The sequence below is a fragment of the Styela clava genome, chromosome 2, assembly GCF_964204865.1.
Source record: "Styela clava chromosome 2, kaStyClav1.hap1.2, whole genome shotgun sequence".
Taxonomy (NCBI): domain Eukaryota; kingdom Metazoa; phylum Chordata; class Ascidiacea; order Stolidobranchia; family Styelidae; genus Styela; species Styela clava.
The window spans coordinates 3,139,671-3,159,482 of NC_135251.1; the positions used below are offsets into that span (position 1 = coordinate 3,139,671).

At 36.2% G+C, this 19,812-nt stretch overlaps 1 long non-coding RNA gene and 1 pseudogene across 2 annotated transcripts in view; one reads left to right on the forward strand and one right to left on the reverse strand.

The window, feature by feature from the left end:
• Positions 1–1,182: 1,182 nt before the first annotated feature.
• LOC120335766 (carnitine O-palmitoyltransferase 1, muscle isoform-like) overlaps positions 1,183–19,812 on the reverse strand; it is a 201,212-nt pseudogene continuing 182,582 nt past the window's right edge. The window contains exons 10-12 of the transcript XR_013474429.1: positions 4,118–4,231; positions 1,800–1,892; positions 1,183–1,263 (exon numbers count right to left, since the gene is read on the reverse strand). The product of XR_013474429.1 is annotated as a carnitine O-palmitoyltransferase 1, muscle isoform-like (transcript). The remainder of the gene's footprint in view (positions 1,264–1,799; positions 1,893–4,117; positions 4,232–19,812) is intronic.
• Positions 17,467–18,731, forward strand: LOC144419904 (uncharacterized). The gene is made up of 2 exons (XR_013474365.1): positions 17,467–17,947; positions 18,225–18,731. It is a non-coding gene; the product is annotated as an uncharacterized LOC144419904 (long non-coding RNA).

Below are 19,812 nucleotides of genomic sequence, written 5' to 3' on the forward strand. Positions count from 1 at the left end.
TTTACGAAAATTGCTGTTTAAATCAGTTATATGCCTTTTTTACATTTAAAAAAGGGAGGAGCAACCCTCAAAACCCCCTGCTGGCTATGCCCCCGTATATAGGATACAGTTCTCATTATCAAATTTGGTTTCCGAAATTCAGTCCTGGAATCATAATTAAAACTTCAAAAAAGATTCAATTCCTAACAGTCTATCAAAGAAGATCATAAATATAATATATATAGAGGGAACACCACATTATTCTGAGTTGATTGTCAAAAAGGAATTGTTAATTTACCTTCATTCAATATGTCTGTGAGGGTCAAAACTAAGAAATTTTTTTATTCTATTTTACATCTATGCTGTATTCTTGTTAATGTAAATATGAATATAACACATTTTGGGGGGGGGGGGGGGGGGATGGGGGGTTATTATCAAAAATATTTGTGACTATGTGGTGTTCCCGAAAAGCAAATACAAAGGGTTGATATGTTGAATATACAAAAAATGAAAAAGCAGGGGAGCACAACATAGGAGTTTATCTCGGAAAAAGAGGGAAGGGGGAGGAAAAAAACTGGGACCCCAACAAATAGCTCCCACTAGAGCAGTTTTCCTTCCTGGCTGGGACATTGAAATGGTGGGGGGACAGGGGGTGTGAAAAAAAAGGTCATAATCTCTCTGGGTCCTGTGTTGTCACCTCACCACAGGCAAATGCACCCAAATTCTTAAAAAAACTTGAAAAACATGTCTGGATATATATGCTGTATACAGCTCTCACCTGAGTAAGACGATGAAAAAGAGAGGGGGGGAGAGGGGGCAGGGTAAGGGGTAAGAAAAAAAGTTCAGAGCTTACAGTGATACCTAGCCACTGCCGGTCTGTTCAAAATTGTCAAAATATTTGTGCAAATATGCTGAATCGTGATTCATATAAAATTTTACTCAAATTCAAATTTATCTAAAAAATTCCCCCATCTCTCAGAAAATTTTTTTTTTTTGGTTTCCAAATCTGTTTTACACTAAGATAAAAACACAATCAGTAAATATTACAGAAAAAATAGAACACGCTTTTTCACACAAAAGTATAAGTAAAATCAAAATGAAATCCCCTACTTTTTTACCCCCAGTGCTCCCCCCTTATTTTATAAAAACACAATGCATTAAAACCTAATAATAATCCCTAATTTTTTCTCTTTTTTTCTCAAATTATTTTTTCTTTGCATATTCGCAGAGGTCCTTCACATCCATCATTGCTTTTTCGATGTTATCAGCAAATCGAGATGAGTTCTGATAAGATAAATAGATAAGGAGATAAAAACATGGAAATATAAATACATTCAAAAGAGTGTAATCAGTGAGTCCCCTAGATAAAAAAAAACAGTTAAGATAAGATGATGATAATATAATGAATATGGTAGTCTAATAAGATAAGACAGCCCGATGCTGCCACAACCAAACTAAAACCAAATTTTGATTTCAAACCAAAGTTTAAAATAATTCAAGGAATTTTTTGAGCTTGCGATTAAATTTAGTTTTGGAACGAGGCTTGTTGTTTTCCACCTTTGCGTTTGCAACACTGTAAACATTGGTCATAAAATGTAACTTCTTACGTCACACTTACATGGCCCACCGGCTAAGGTGGGCAAACTAGCTAACTAATCCCATACCCAATATGGACTGGTAACCGGACGACAGGCCGTGGTTTGCCGTAGAGTCAGGCTGTGTTGTCGCCTTTCCTCTCCCTCGAGATAAATATACAAATCCATTACATAGCAATAGCTGCAAATGCAGGTCACATGAAATATTATAAAAGGAATACTTACTGTCTCATGAGAGGAGACTTTGCTTGAGATGTGAAACATTATGGTGTTTTCGTGGCAGATGATGTAGGAGCCACCGTAGCCATCGTCAGCGACCTGACAAAACGTGGAGAAATTTTTAGTAACAGGTCACAGTGCATAGGCTGTGAAGTCGGGAAATTTTGACCCAATTGTGACCCCAAAGTCTGTGCCATTTGAAATATGACTTTGAACTGTATGAGAAAACCAAATTTTAATAATTTCGGCTTTGAGTATGTTTGTTGAGAGCATAAGTAACAATATTCCAAGCGAGGCTCACATAAAGTGAGTGAACAATAACAAAATGAATTCTCGAATAAATTCTTCATGAATTCTCAAATGAATCCAACCTTCAAAAAGAATTTACAGCTCTTTACAATCAGTGACTTTTTCTCTACAGCCCTGCTCAGAGGGAAAGTTTAGATCTATTTTCACTGTCTATTAAAGAAGGAATTAACATGCACAGAAGATTTTGTAGACAAAATTTATTGTAGTTTAGAGATTTCCTTTAACCAAGAGTAAGAAGAAACATTTTTGTTCATCTGAAATCGGTGGTCGTTTTCTAGCAGGCTCAGAGATTGGCATTGGGTATAAATTAATTCCGACTGCACAGCCAACTGGGGGGATAAAATAATAAAATATAAAGTTGCATCATATTATATTGCTAATAATCTTGGCTATAGAAGATTCCACACTCCATGCAAACAAACACATACCATGCATGCTCAAGTATGATAAGGAGTTAAAATCGAAATAATTCTTATCTATTATTCGGACATGAGTCTTCTTTACTTCTGAGTGAGCACACATCATTAATTTGTGCTGTTCAAAAGCTTTGGCATTTCAGTGCTAGCAGCTAGACTTGCTCAGAGTCATACAAGTCTTTGCTACATTGAGCAAGCTCACATGGAGAATGTATTAAAAAACTTTAATTGAAATTTCACAGATATTGAGTACTAAATACGGCTTCTAAAAGAGCGGTTGAATTCTAGAAGCAAGCTAACATTATCACAATTTGAAACACACAATTTTGAAGCCATACTGAGCAACTATGAAGTGAAAAACAAGACTAGAATACAGAATCGTGAAGTCGGAAATTGGATTCAAGAACTATACCTAAAGCAGTGGTTCTCAAACTTTTTAAGTCCTTTTTAGAATTTGTCAAGTTTGCACCAGACTGGTGAATGTAAATACCAACATAAGGCAGGGAAGATCAAATCAAACAAATACTACTGTCACACTGTCTACACGCCCCACCATTGAGAACCGCTGTTCTAAAGTATCACCGCAGCCGAAAATATTAACGATGTTGGGATCCTTCAATAGACTGGCCATGACCTAGCGTAGTGGTTCTCAAATGGGGCGCGACCTGCAAGTGGGCCGTAGACAATTGTTTAATGGGGCGTCAAGCTAATTAAAAAAGAAAATTCAATTTGATATTGCATGCCTTTTTTTGGATATTTACATTAATTTCATTATTTATGTTCCACCCACATAGATTATTTTCAATTAGCTTCAAGCCCCTTCAAATAATTGTCTACGCCTTCCTTGTGGGGCGCACCCCATCGCTTGAGAACCACTGTTTCAGTTTTATTTGATTTATTTAATCAGCCCATTGGTCACCCTGTATATATTCACGTATTGTATCAACCAATCAAATCAAGGATTTGTTATTCAAATTTTGACTTGTTAACACACACCACACACACAATTAACTGAAACAATTTTGGTAATTGAGGTATTGAAGAGAGGAGGACATAGCTGCCCGAGACATTATAAGCTTGACTATAATTATAAATACAGGGTGTGCATAAAATCCATTTACAATTTCAATTTTGTTATGAAGTCAATTCTCAGTATATCTTAACCAGGTTTGTTGTTTTTAATCAGTAATTGTTTAGGTATTTTTACTTCATTTCATACATATGTGAGGGCCAAAACAATATATGGTATCGATAAATTCCCTGCAATTGTAAATAATTTTAGGACTTTATGGACATCCTATATTTTTTAAAAAGTTTGTGCTTTGTGCGCTTCCTCGTCTAGGAAAGATGACTTATAATTGAAGAAATATTCCATGCATATAAAGATAAGAACATTCTGTCTAGTCATGCTTCATTGGTCACTGGTGGTAAAAGCCTGCAGCAAAATTCTTAGGGGTACAGTAATTGCAAGAAGCCACTGATGTGTGTTATGGAGTTTCTGCTGTTACAGATTTAAGACTCAATGCAAGAAACAGCACAACATAGCCTGCAAGCGTGTGAGACCCATACGTCCATTAGATGTCGCTATTGCATTCTTACCGGACCGAATCCTCCTCCCCCAGACAAGAATGAGGGGTGTTCAACAAGATTTATCTTCATTCCCTGTTGGTGGGGGGTCTGAGACGTCGAAAGACGCCACAGCTCACGAAGAACCTGTTGGGGTGAAGCAGGGTCGTAGCAGAAGAGTGGAAATGTCAAATTTAAGGAACTTTAGGGTCAAAGGTTATTTTGTAGAGGTCAAATTTAGGAGTGAAGGTCATTTCGCAAATTTGGGGTTATAGGTCATTTTGTAAATTAGAGGTAAATTTTTTGGTTCAAGGTGATTTTATAATTTGGGGTTAAATGTCATTTTATCGGGAGGTCAACTTTCAGGTTGAAGGTCATTTCACACAGTAGAGGTCAGAATGGGGGTTGAAAATCATTTTATAGAGGTCAAACTTATAGTCGAAGGTCATACAATGTTAGACAAAACCACCCAAATCATAAAGTACGTTATTTCAAGCACCTAATGTTTCGTTATATGTTGGAATGAGATAAGGAGTCATATCAGGTTCGAGGGTCATAAGATCAGGAAGTAGAAAGAAAGTTCAATAAAGAGAGAAAAGGTGAAAGAGCAATGAAAATATTATTATCGTAAAAATGGTTTCTAGCGGAATGAGCTTACACAAGTCTGGCTCTATATGCGATTTGCAAAATTATACCCCTACGGGATTCAAACCTCGTACTCACACATTGTAATCAAAAGTGCAATGACGAGCATGTACTAATCCATTAGAAACCATTTCTACAAATATACAAGATTGTTAAAATTAAAACAAACATCTAAAATATAGCATTGCATAATCCCTTGTGAACCAGGTAGAATACAACTGCTTTATATATGTTATTTATACAAATTTGCCAAAAAGTAACACAGTTATCAATAACAGTAGGCCCACTTTTGGACCAACCTGTAATGCGTTCAGTAATCCCGAAGTATGTGAAACAAGATGGTGGACACCGGAACGTAGTATGTATACCAGGTTAAGGTTAGGCCATAATTTTATTCCAATTTTCCTTATTTAGTTCTATTTCGAGTTCGGGGACTAGCTAAGTGACTCCCTTAGTATTTGTACTTGAGATTATGGCCTAACCCTGACCTGGTACACATACTACATTCCGGTGTCCGTCATTTTGGTTCACATACTTCGAGAGTACCATGTGTTTTATGTGAAAACTTTTTGCATAAGCAATACGAGGATTTAACAAACACAGAGGATTTTTAGGGAAAGATATAGAAGTCGAATGCCCTCGCAAAAAGTTTTCACACAAATACTCCCCCCTCCATTGATTGTTAACTTCCGCCCCACACGTACCTGACTGAAACAGAAAAAATTGTAAAAAAAATCGCAAATTAGGTTTAAAAAATGCGTTGAGGGCAATGATTGTTGCAATCGCATGTTCTGTAGAATTAGAAATGATTAAAAACTAAAAATTAGGAGATAGAATTACGCAATTACGCAAGGGTGTTAGTAATAACATGCATGAGTGATGATTAGACAAACAGCCAATCACAGCCAGTGTATTATGACACGCTTGATGATGTCATATTAGACTCACCGGACCAAATCCTCCCCCTTGTGGTGTCAAGTCAGGGTGAAAATCTTTATAATGGTCGATACGACCAGTTTGGTTAATCGCAGTCTGGGATGTTGACAATTCCCACACTTCACCGAGCACTTACCCCCGAATTATGATGTCATAAGTCAATATATGATGTCACAATGAAACAAAGTAAATCATTTAAACAGACATGGTCAAGTTATGAAAAGAATTTCCACGCCTCACCAAGCATCTGATTTCAAATTATGATGTCATGAATCAAAATATGATGTCACAATAAAACAAAGTGATGTGGTTAAGAGTGATTCTTACATCATAAGATGAATACTAATACCATATTATGAAATCAAAATATCCTAAAAATGAAAATCGTTGCACTATAGTGATGTCACAACACAACCATAGTTACATCATAATACAACATCAAAACTAAAAAGCAACCTCGTACAAACAGTGAATTAGATCGAAAGGTGAGCGTTAATACAAATGGTTAGAAGCACAACCCAAAGAATATTTGAAGATATTTTTTAGAATATATTTGGAATGATAGGGTATCAGGTTTAGGCCAGTTGTTCCCGAAGTTGATTGACCGAGGCCAAATTAGAAGCAGAAGGATATTTGCGGGTCGTGGAGCGCTCGCTAGGGATCGAAACCAGTACCGGTACATATAATTAAGATACCGGTATAAGTAAGAATATATACAGGCTTAAACTGTGATAATGACGGTATCTAGAACTAAAAAAAAATGTGTTAAACTGTTTCACTTGAGTTCGGCGGGCCATATTAAATCGTTGACCGGCGGGCTGCGGTTTGGGAACCACTGGTTTAGACCATTTCTGCTTGTGTCCACCCTCATACTCCTATTTTACTCATGACCCCTTCAGATTACCATCGATATTCCACATCCGGATATATTATATTAAAATGTACAAAGTACAAGTATTCATTTTTAGCCAACCCTGGTTATTATTTGTTAAGTCAGTTTAAGCGTAATTTTATAGAAAAGCCAAAAAAGACTTGAATATTAATCAAGGTCAAACATATTTAAAAGTAGGGCAAAATTTACAGAATTCACCGCGGAAAAACCAAAGCAGTTTATGTCACTTTTTTCAGAAATTGAATTTTTCATCTACCATCATCATCGACCATCTTAATATGGCGTACCTGCACCTATTTTAGTTTTGATTGCAAGTCGTCCCTTATGTGCATTTTAGTTTTGGTTGTTAGAACCACACTAACGTTGTTTAATTGAAAATAAGACCTAGCCTGAATTTTGAAAATGATTTTAATATAAGCCTTCCCTTTAAAATAAGACCAAGTCAATGTTCACAAAACCTTAAGATGTGACATAAGCCAATTTGGTTGAAATGCAGCAAGACAGACTTACTTAAGTTGGGAGTTATTGCGACAGAAAACATGGAAACTGATTGAAGATTAATGAAAACGGTGAAAAGAAAGACACACAGCATGATAATAGTTATTTTTTAGAGTAGAGAAACTCAAAGATGAAAAAGTTTTTTTTTTTTTTTAATATGAAAAAATGTGATATGCGTGTAATGACTACATCCAAAAAATGGGATTCCCCCTCCCTACTTCAATTTTTGAACTATGTTTTTTGAAAGGCTGATGAGTCACAACCTATGGGTGTATTTGAAAGGTCCAATGACTTGCCATGTGGGTCACGGTTAGATGAGTTAAAATGCAGGATTGAAATGAAAATAAAATTAAAAAAGACTGTTAATTTTTCATTATCAGATTCAACTAAAAAAAAGTTTTGGTCCAATAAGTAAAAAAAGGGTTTGAATGAAGCAAAATTGACATGATACTATGTGCACATTCGAGGGTCGCAAGGATTTGTAACTGCTTTGTCACAGAGTGTTCAACTAAAGAGTCGCGGTCTAATAAATAAAATTACAGGGTTGAAATTAACCAAAATTGATGTGGATCTATCTATTCATTCAGGGGATCGCATGGATTTGTAAAGTCACAGGGTGATATGTTACTGAGGGTTCAACTAAAGAGTCACGGTATAATAAGTAAAAATGCAGTATCAAAATGAACTAAAATTGATGCGGAACTATTTGCGTATTCACAAGTTGCTGCTGTCACAGAAGGGACGAATGTTTGCTGGATATACAAATCAAGACAATTTTTTTTTAGTTTAGTTAGATACAAAGAAAATTTCTAAATCTCAAAATATATAATGGTTTTGAAAATATCGTACATTGTGGCGAACAAATAAATAATTATTTTCATGATTGTAATTCGCGATTTAAAAATAACTTTTTTGAAAATTGTTTTTTTTTGACATAATGAAGAATTTGATGACAATAGACAGCCATGCGTTAATAACTAAAAATGAAGGGTACAAATAAAGACAGTCACAGTTGAATGATTAAAAATGCAGGGTTAGAATGATAATAACATTCTTCATGATTTTTTATCTGATGAACAAACATTTGTGAAACACTTAAAACATAGTTATGGTCGAAGGAATAAAAATGCAGGGCCAAAATGAACAAATAATTTGAGATTAGGAATGTTGGCTGGAGCATCACGGTCTGATGAACAAAAATGCGGGGATAAATTGAACAAAAAATTGATGAATATGCAATAGAACGCCGCATGATTGAAAAATGAATGGCAGTCATGGTTGGATGAATGATGACCGAAAATGCAGGGTTAAAATGAGAAAAATATTTGATTAACGATAATGACTAGAGAGTCATATAATTAAGAATCTAAATGGCAGTCATGGTCGAATGAGTAAATAATGCGGGGTTTGAAATGTCAATGTGACCAGATGAAATTAATTCCATAACAGCCATTTTGAATAATGCGGGGTTTGAAATGTCAATGTGACCAGATGAAATTAATTCCATAACAGCCATTTTGACAAATTTTTTATGGATAAAATTTCGTGAATTTCGAAATAAACATGCACTAAGTTGCAACAGCGAGAAAGAAAATTACGTTTCAGCGATAGCTTGCACCAGCATGATAAGAAACACCGAGAAGAAAAATGATCGTTGTGAGAAATGTTGCAAAAACAACTTATGCTTTTAGTTTTTACTTTTATGCTAATGTTTATGGTGTGAGACTATGTTGGCTGAATAAAAAACTCTGCTCATCAGCTCACCTAGGGGTGCAATAAATTTGGGTAGGCATTATGAAAGCGGGTCAAGTGTTTTGAAAAGCAATGAAGACTAATAGATCTGGAAATCCAATTTTATTTGTGCTTTTACTTTAATTCTAATGTTTAAGGGGTTGGATCTAGATCAGTGATTCCCAAAGTGGGCGATATCGCCCCCCAGTGGGCGAAAACGATACAGAGGGGGGCGAAAAAGTTGAAGGGGGCGATAGGGGGGCGATTTCGCGAAACCTGTTTTATGTTCAGCGCACTTAGTTCTGTAATCTGTGTGCATTCGCAGGCTTAAATCACGTGGGCGATTATCACACGCAAAAGGATTTCTGGACTCGTCTTCGCAGTAAGGTACGGTAGTTGCGTATCCCAGTGGTCGGCAAAATACGGCCGGAGTAAAATAATCTGGCCCGGGACGATTCACTGAATGGACCTTCCCCGACCTTTGACCGTGGAAAATTTTTCCCATACTTTACCATTTTAAAATTTTCGGTGTTTATTTTAAGTGTGGTTTCGCGAGTTGTTGCCTGTAAAATGGGGTATTTGTTTCAAACTATCATTCTAATACACACCATTCAACAATCTATTTTTTAAAAGTACCGATAAAGAATTTGAGCCTAGTCTATCACAGCTATTTCTACACTAATTTTTGATTCCTGTAATTTAACTGAAACTCATAAGAAGACAAAGTAATCATTGACTTATTTGATTTATATTTGAATTTCCGAAAAACAACTAAAAACTAACGAACATAATTCAAAATCGCGAAACTGAGGTAATGTTCACGACCACGCCTGAGAATCTGTCTGAGTGAGCGTGTCTGAGCGGATGTGAAAGGGGGCATTGTCACGTTTTTTGCATCTTGCTGATTGGCCAATGTTACGAAGTAAACATGGAAGTCTATGTCCGGGTAAACATTCAAACGGCGGTTTTGACGATGAAATTATTTTATTTATAATCTACGCTCGAGGAGTAAATTACATTTTTTTACGTAACAGAATTTATCGTGAGACACGTTTGGACTAAATTTTATTATATACTAAAGCAAAGAACTGGGATTAGTGATTCCCATTTAGAAAATATTCCCCCCTCAAAAAAATAACTTAAAATAAAGTTCAATCACCTGTTATGGCATTTTCCATGCAACAGCGAACGTCCGAACATGAGACTGTTGTCACGTCATCAACGTCTAACACATGGGATTCATCCTCCAAAACAACCACAAACGCCGCTTTCTCGATCCCGTGCAACGACTCTTTGTTTACCCCAGATTTAAAGAAAAAACCCGAGCCTGTGAAGAATAAAATATTCATTTAGATCAGTTTTATTTTAATAGACCTCAGTGGCTTAGTAGTTCAAGCGTTAGACTCCGCTATGTCAGTAATGTTGATCAGTGGTTACTGGCGGACTAATAAAATTAATTAAACGTACTCGTGGACTGGCAAAAAAATAAAAGGACCAGAACAAAAAATAATACCATATATTTGCGCTAAATAATGCAATGCTGGGCCCTCAACATGCTTCTAGAAATCTAGACAAAAAAGGTACACTTGAAAACATTTCACATGAAGAAAAATTATGAAATAATGTGCTGGCCAAAAATTGTAATGGCTGAAACATAAAATATTTATATATTTTCATAATGAAATGCAGTGCTGGGCACCCTTATGCGTAAGAAAGGCACATATAAAACATGTACACACAAAACATTTCACATAAAAAACATGTACATGCCAAATCATGTACAAACACAATTAGGTCTAGTGAGAGTTCTGCTGCTGTTTCGTTTCAAATATAGGATTGCAAACGAGGCCTCGAACAAGTTTCTGCAACATGTAGCTCTGGAGCAGTGTACAGCCGATTCTTTCCAATGACGCATAGGTAACTGGTTGAAAATACAGACAACAGTTTGATAGCACTATTACTTAGCAATGGGTATTCGTTATCAAATATATCCAAATTGTGACAGTGATTCTCTTTCAAATCTGGACTGTAAAGTAGAATCACCATTTCAATAGGCTTTTTTTTCATCAGGTTTATCATATTAATGCCTCTGCAGTTGATCGACGCCTCAAACGAAATGAATTTACATTACAATAAAAAAGACATCGGTAACTTGGTCCCAGGCTTAAAATATTGGAAAAGATCTCTGCGGCCCATGAATTTTTGCACGTCTCGTGACCACCTGCAGGGTTACAACAAGTTCATATCTTACTGGTAAATTATACTGTTCTTGACTTTTTTCTGGTTTAAACAAAGAAATATGCATAACGTTTTATATTGATGGTCATATTAATCAGGAAAAGCACGCATAACAGAAAAAGCACACGTGCCGATTTTTATGAACTTGCCTTTTGAATCAAAATCCTTGATCTTACACCCATGATATCCCAGCTTCTATAGGCATTAAATTCTCGCATATGTCCATCTTTTAAGGAATGTGGAGACAGTATTTTGCCTTAAAATAGGGTGACAATATTTCCAAACCCCAAAAGGAGGACACACCATTCGGTAGAACCATGTTTTACTCGTGCCTGATATATATACATTATATATCCACTAAATATCTAGGCTTAAATATGGAAGTGACAATAGACGATGTGACTACAATGCAATAATGCTTTTTTGTCTTGTCAACATGCAACTGTAAGCTAATCTTGCCTTCATTCACCTCAGAAACGAAAGTATCGTATCCGCAAGTAATGCACTCCGCTTCGCTATTAGTTTTATTATTTCTGAGGCATGGATACTTCTGCTTTAATTCTTGTGTAAAATGGGGTTGTACTGGGCTACTGACGAAATTTTCTGCCAAAATCGAAACTTCACTAAATTGCGAAATACAAATGAAATGACGCAAAAAATAATTGCAGAACAACACGATTTTTCGTGATAAACGGCAATGCATAACAAGTATGCATTTAACTTAGGGCAGTGCTTCTCAAGTTTTTCTTCACTGTTGTGCAAGCTCCCGTCAAAGGTTTAAACTAGGATCTCAATCAGAACTTCACAAAGGGGAAGCTAATATTCTGCAAGGTTATATAAAATGATCATTGTGGTGCAACCTTTGAATTAGATACTAACTAATACGATGTGTGTGTAAATAGTGATTGTTGTGTCACAATGGTGTCGCAGCAACCATCTTTTGTTGTATGAAAGTTGCATTTTGAAGATTCGAAAGATGATATGATACCTCAAAAATGTTGGTAGCTCAAGTCATTCGTGTCCAAAATTTCAAACTGCATCCGAATCCGGATTGAAACGTTTTTTTTTTACGGATTTTTGCCGAAATTGACATGGCCTACAATTTGAACTAGCGCCATTTTGATATGAGTTTTAATGAAATGTACTGAATTCAAGATGTAACGGTCATTGACATGTCCAGTAAAACATATATCTGCGCGAAGCTACACCGGGCTGAGCCATTTCACGAGTTGCTTAAACGTGTAAGATTGTATATCTTCGATGGACTATCGTAATTTCAATATTTGTTCTTAAATTAGTAAGCTGGGTACTAGAAAGATTCTATTATATATAACTATTGTAGAGGAACTTCGGCGAACCTCTGGAACAACTTCTCCTAGTTTCTACTTACTTTGGAATTTCCTTAACACATCAAAAACTGTTGAGTATATCATAAGAGAATTTTAAATATTTAATAACGCGAAAATAGAGGACATTTTGACTTTTTAGAGTCATTTTGACTTTTTCAACGAAAAAGGAGGACAAATCCTCCAAAAGGAGGACGTATGGTCACCCTACCTTAAAAGAAATACCGTAAAACCAGCTAACTTTGGATGATTTCACTATAATTCAATCAATTACTCAGCCATTTGTTGTCCGATTTGCGTCAAACTTGAAATATATTACATTGATGTAATCCTCTGTTAAATTCATGAAACGGAACTCAATTGTGACAATTTTTCGCTGGTTATATATTTTATAATTATGCAGTATTTCACGACTGCTCACAATTTTTCTATTTCAAACCATGCTGCCGTTCCAAATGGAGGAATTAAAAATTGTCGATGTTGATCCAATCAAACAAAATATTGTTGCTATTTTCAAATAACGCCAACTCGTCGGCGCCCAAAAGTCTGGCGTCAAATCTATAACGGTGACGCAACATGACGTCAGTGTGATGTCAAGTTCAACGTGTGCGTTAGATGAGATGCTATTATTTTGATAATAAAAAAATATTTGAATTTCTATTTTTTCTCAAGTCTTCTGCGACATTTTGAGATCATTCTAATTTTCCATATACATTGTTATCGCCCTCTATCGAAAGACGGTAGTTTGAGGAAGTTAGCATCAGTAGAAGTCACGATTTGAGCCGCTCGAAAACGGAAGGTCAGTTCTATCGTGAAACATGATTTTTTTAATCTAAAAATAAATTAAATTGCGCGATTGAATATGATAACAGATTTAGATATATAAGAAGTCACTATAGAAACTGTCAGAAGCACAATATGACAAACGATTGAAAACTTTATCCGAAATTACAAGGCCTCCGAAGTTAGCCAGTTTTTCGGTAGGTCAGTATAAACGGTAAACAATTTCAACAGGTTCGCAAGTTCGCATAATTATCCTGTGGAAGATAATTATGTTTGAAAAGATTGCTGGACTCCTCGCCGCTGTAGGGTGGTTCACATAACCGCTGGTCAGTTACCTCTACCATCAAGTCCATGCAATCGGAATAATTGTCTAACTAATCCCATATCCGTCATGGACTGGTAACCGGATGAGAGGCCGTGGTTTGCTATATGGTTAAGCAGTATATCGGCTTCCCTTTCCCCTGGCATAAATATGTAAATGCCTAACCTATCCTAAATATTTCAACAATTCTAGTACCGGTACGGGGAGTCGCATTTCTTACCACTTCATGGCAGCTCCTGCCACAAACGTACCACCGCGTCTCTTGCCATGGTTTTATCGCGCTATTACCGGTATGTTTACAAAATCATGTACAATATTTTAGTCTATCATGCGGAATTATATCTACTTAAACCCAAACCTAACCCCAAAAACATCAAAACTGTATTCATAAGGAAGGCGTTCCAAATTATCCAATATTTATCACCGTCAGGGGCAGCCCTGCTATTACAGTGACATGCCGTGGTTACGCCACAAAATTGGTGGTATTCGATTTTCTGTCGTAATGATTGCTTCTCGCTATTGGTTTGTGACAGCTAAAAAGTCAGTCGCCGTAGGTTAGGGTTTGGTCTTGGAGGTCATGGTTTGGAAATCCCGCCATGGTTTTGCGGAAGCTCTTATTCTCTGTTTAAGGTTCTAGATTCATCTAACATTTATAAATAACTAGCATTATTCTTACATCTACAAATGCCAAACACAAGAAAAAAAATGGACAGCTCTGTAAAGAACACTGCACCAGAAAAATCAAGCAAGACATGTCCACCAGATCCCGGACTATCACCCATTCTTGCATCAGTGCCAGTGCCGTTACCTGCTTCCCCCTTGGCCAGGCTTGGAGAAGCAACATCCGCTTCCCTATGTTGGCCAAAAATCCAAGAAACCATTCAAAAAAATATTGAGATACAACTACCCGGTATAATTGCCCGTTGTATTTCTGAAAACTTCACCAGCAGCAGTGCATCAGACTACATACCCCTAAGCCCAGGTCTCAAAGAGTTCATGGATAACCAAACACAGTCTCTAAAAGAAATCAAAGAGGAACTGGCATTCATCAAGGATTCGCAAACTTTTCAATCAAAAAAGTTTGATGAGCTCCTGAGTCGCCAGAAATTGGTAGACGATGAACTGAGAACCCAGAACAAAAAAATACTGAGTCTGGAGGAACGAGTCCGAAATCTGGAAGAAGATCTCTGGTATGTTACTGAGCACGCGGAAGACCAGGAAAGGAGATCTCGGCTCGAAAACCTAGAATTCCATGGAGTTCCATATCTTGCCAATGAAGACACTAACAAAATTGTTATGGAAATTACTAAACTCGCAAAAGTTAATGTTGAACCTAGTGACATTTCCCATAGCCACAGATTCCCAACACGCAATCCGAAAAATCATCCGCCCATCATCGTGCGGTTCACAAATCGAAGAATACGCAACAAGATCCTTGAAAATCGCAAGAACCTAAAGACTGCTCCTAACACCACAAATATTAAAAACATCGCCAAGGTTTTTATTGCCGAAAATTTAACAAACAGGAATAAGGAATTATTTTTTCAAGCGAAAGTGTTGAAAAACAAATGTGGATATGCGTATCTATGGACTTCAAACGGGAAAGTCCGAATAAAAAAGAATAGAATGACGGACACATTAGAAATACTAGATGAAGGCGATCTTCACAAAATCAAATAGGTCAGACTCTTTCTATCGGTCTTCATTTTATAACATTATCATAAGTCTCCATGACATTCGATAACTTGTGTTCAGTAATTCATTCTCCATGCCGTAGCAATTCTTATATGCATTGTAAATTGTGTAATCTTAAATTTCATTTTACTTGTATACTTTTGCCTCCCTCTAGCTGTAGGTATTTCTGTCATAAATCCATTGATTTAAACGTCCTTCTGTCCGGTCCAGATAATTCCTCCGAGGTCTCCTCAGCCCGATCTCCATCTATATGCCCTGTAGCAAGAAAATATTTAGATTACTCCAACATTGGAGTTGTTTCATTACCGTCAGTCCTTAAACTTTGTATGTATATTATGTTATTAATGTATATTATGTTATTAATAGAAAGATCATGACATCTATAGATAACACAGGTTTATTTGACTCTCATCAACAACAAACTCCCATGACCGACGCCATTTGGAAAACTCTAACCATTCCTTCGAACATTTACCCAGGCATATGTAATTATTTAGACTCCAGTAACATTAAAAATACTTCTTCGGGATTCAAGTCCTCTGATTTAGTTATAATTCACCTGAATGTTTGATCAATTTCAAAACATATTGATAGCCTAATCCAACTCTTAACTTGCTTCCATCATGCCCCCCATATAATCGCATTAAGTGAAACCAAGTTGTCCAATTCACCTATCTGCAACATTAGAATTACTGGATACAACTTTATTCATAACCCTTCTCCCACAAAATCTGGAGGTGTTGGCATGTTCATCAGATCAGATATCCACTTCACTGAAATTCACCAATGTGACCTAAGTTACTCAAACTGTGAGGAACTGTGGATTGAGGTTAGTCCTCCACTTACCTATACCAAGAAAAACATCATCATTGGCGTTGTTTACAAACACCCTCGTAGAGACATTATGAACTTCACTGAAGCGATGGAACAATGCCTCTGCAATTTAGAGAATCGTAATAGTAAATTTATAATTATGGGTGATTTTAATATTAATCTTCTAGCCCATGATATACAAACCATTCAATACATGGACATGCTCTTATCTCACTTGGCTATTCCCATAATTACTCACCCCACAAGAGTTACTCCCACATCCCACACCCTAATAGACCACATCTACACAAACATCATAGATCATGATTACTCGTCTTACATTTTACTAGACGATATCTCTGACCATTTTCCCATAATATGTTGCATTCCCAATATTAATGTAGCGAATAGAATTGATACGGCTCGCACAAAACGTAAAATGTCAAACTTTAATAAAGAAAATTTTAGACACGATGCGGAAAACGCTTTTGACAACTTCATGGCCACAGAACTATCTAATACCAACTTCAATCAGAGGTTTAACACTTTTATTAGCATAATTAAATGCATACTTGACAGGAACGCACCCATGGGAAAATGCTCACGCAAAGTGACTAGACTGGCAAACAAATCATGGATAACCAAAGATATCTTAATATCAATCAATCAATCAATCATCATTTATTCGTCAACACAATTTAAACATGGTATGATATAAAAAAAATAATTACAAATACAAGTGGAAACTAACTTAAATTGTGTGACAGGAGTCGCGAGGGACCTCAAGAGGTCTTCAGGCAGCGACACCTAAAACGCTTGTTGATTCAGGTTAATAGCTTAAAAAGTTAATGAAACACCAAAACATTTCAAAATAAATATTTTGAAGAAAAAAGAACATTTTCAAAAAACGAAAAATACCAAATATCCATCATAAGTATTTAAAATAAAAAAAAACATAACATCCTGGTTACGAGCATGTTTTTTTATTATTTAAATCAGTGACCAAATTCATAAAAGATGAAATGCACTGTATGAATTAAACGGTTGCACGAAAAGACATAAAATATGTTATATATCGATGTGGAGTAAAAAAAATATAACGATTAACTATAATTCCCTTTAGACTGGATCTTTCAGTATCCCCTGACATGATGTACGCAAGGTCTTTAACCAAAATTTGGTTTTCAAGAATTACGACTCCACGCACATCTGATTCGTTCGCAGTGCGCTTTGTTTGGCAGAGTAGAATAACGGTACGTTATTGATACGTTGCGACCAAAGTGACTATAACACTTTATAGTCAATTTGGCTGCGACAGAGTAAAGGGACAGGATTCGAATATTTAACCCAGCGGACAGGTAAGCCGATGACATGGCTTAATGATATAGACTTAATCAAGTACTCGGGTCAGTTGCAAAGAAGCGCAGTACCGTATAGGTACCGGTAGGTGATTTTTTGGTGATCAATTCAAAGAAAGGTAGTCATCAATGTATTTCTTTTTTAGTTCCCTTTTAAAACCATGATAGGATAGTGATCTCTTTTCACCTGATATATTATTCCATAACTTTACACCCACGTATTTGATGGAATTCTGCGTTCTACATGACGTGTATCTCGGTACATGAAAGGAAGCTTGTGAAGCAGATCTTGTGTAATACGAATGAACATTAGTCTGCTTGGTGAAATATCCTACGAATGCGGTTGGAAGATTGCCGTCAAAGTACTGGTGCATAAGTTTCAATATCTCAAATTTATGGACATGGCAAAGTTTCATTATTTTTAACCTGTGATACAATGGGTCAAGTCTGGATCGTAAAGGTGCATTGCCTATTGCTCGGATTGATTTATTTTGCAGTACCTCTAATCTGTGAAGGAGTGTGGAAGATGCGTTTCCCCAAGCTACGATACCATATTGAAGATATGATTGAAAGAGAGAAAAATAAACTAATCGCATAGCTGATGGGGTGAGAAACTTTTTAAGTTTGAATAATATACCTGCTGTTCTAGCAAGCTTGCCAGCAATGTAGTTAATATGAGCTGCCCATTTTAACTGGTTATCAATGTGTATACCCAAGTATTTGTATGAGTTCACATTCTCAAGTAATATACCATTAATAGTAATTTTAATCAAATGCACACTTCTTTCATTTTTTTTGGGATTAATTAGAAGTGATTTGGATTTTTCAATATTTATAGTTAGTTTGTTACTAGTCATCCACGTTGCAATTTTTTGCATTTCAGAGTTCATGTGTATTTGCAAGTCATTTGGCGAGACTGAACTTCCAAATAACCCGGTATCGTCAGCGAAGAGTTTGACCAATAATCTGGTGGCATGAGGAAGATCGTTGACGAATAATACGAACAATAATGGGCCAATTATTGTGCCCTGGGGAATTCCGCATTGTACAGTTGCAAGTTCGGAGCAATTTGATCCTATTTTGACATATTGTTGACGCGAATATAAATAGCTCTGGAAGAATTTTGATGCATGACCGCGAATGCCATAGTGGCTCAGCTTTCTAACTAATATGTGATGGTCGACAGTGTCGAATGCCTTTTTTAGGTCGAGAAATATTGCACTGATATATTCCCTTTTCTCTAATTTATCATAAAAGTAAGTTACCATATCTAGTATTGCATGATTAGTAGAGTGCTTCTTTTGGAAACCAAACTGTGACTTATTAATAATGCTATTTCGATCTATAAATTGTGTTAGTCTGGTATGCAAAAGTTTTTCGAATGTTATGGTCATAGTCGAAAGAAGTGAAATGGGGCGATAGTTGGTTGCACATTCTTTGTCTCCAGCTTTGAACACTGGTGTGACTTTAGCAATTTTCAAACAATTGGGAAAAATACCATGGTCTAGGGAGGCATTAAACAACTTACACAGCATGGGAGACACTATATCAGCGGCGTATTTTAAAAATTTGGCAGGTATATTGTCATACCCCACTGCTTTGCCATCAGGAAGACTTGCTATGGTGGTAAATACTTCATTGAATATCGATAAGGAACAAGAATTTGTTGCATAAAAAGCATTACATACTAGGCACCCCAAGTCAACGAAGAAACTACAAAAAGTATAAGAATACTTTAACCCACATCATCAGAAGATCCAAACAAAATCATTACCTTACTAAAGTACAAAATTATAGGGGGGACATAAAACACACTTGGCGGACAATTAAGGAAATTGTGAATGTAAAATCGAATTCAAGTACTTCAATTCCAGAACTTACCCTTAGAAATGGCTCCAAAAGCACCAACCCATTTGTAATTGCCAACGAACTTAACTATTTTTTCACGAGCATCGGTAAAAATCTTATTGACAGTGTGCCACCTTCTAATAAAAATTTCAAAGAGTTTCTTCGCTCCACCACCAAGGAATCAATATACCTCCGAGCTACCACTGTTAATGAGGTTTTTAACACAATATTAGCATTGAAAAAGGGAAAAGCGGTTGGGGATGACAACATTTCCTCTTACTTTCTCAAGATCATTGCCGACATTATTTCCCCGATCATTGTGTACTTCTTCAATGCTTCTTTAATAATGGGCATCTTCCCATCAGCCCTCAAACTAGCCCGCGTCATTCCATTATTTAAATCTGGGAATAAAACAGATCCATCAAATTACAGACCCATTTCTATTTTATCAAGTATTGCTATTGTCTTTGAAAAACTCTTATATTGCAGGTCAATGGATTTTTGTCAAAATTTCAACCTTATTAATAAATACCAATTTGGGTTTCAGAATAATCACTCTACAAATCATGCTATTATCGACTTAGTTGAATACATCTATGAAAAATTTGAACGTGATGAACATA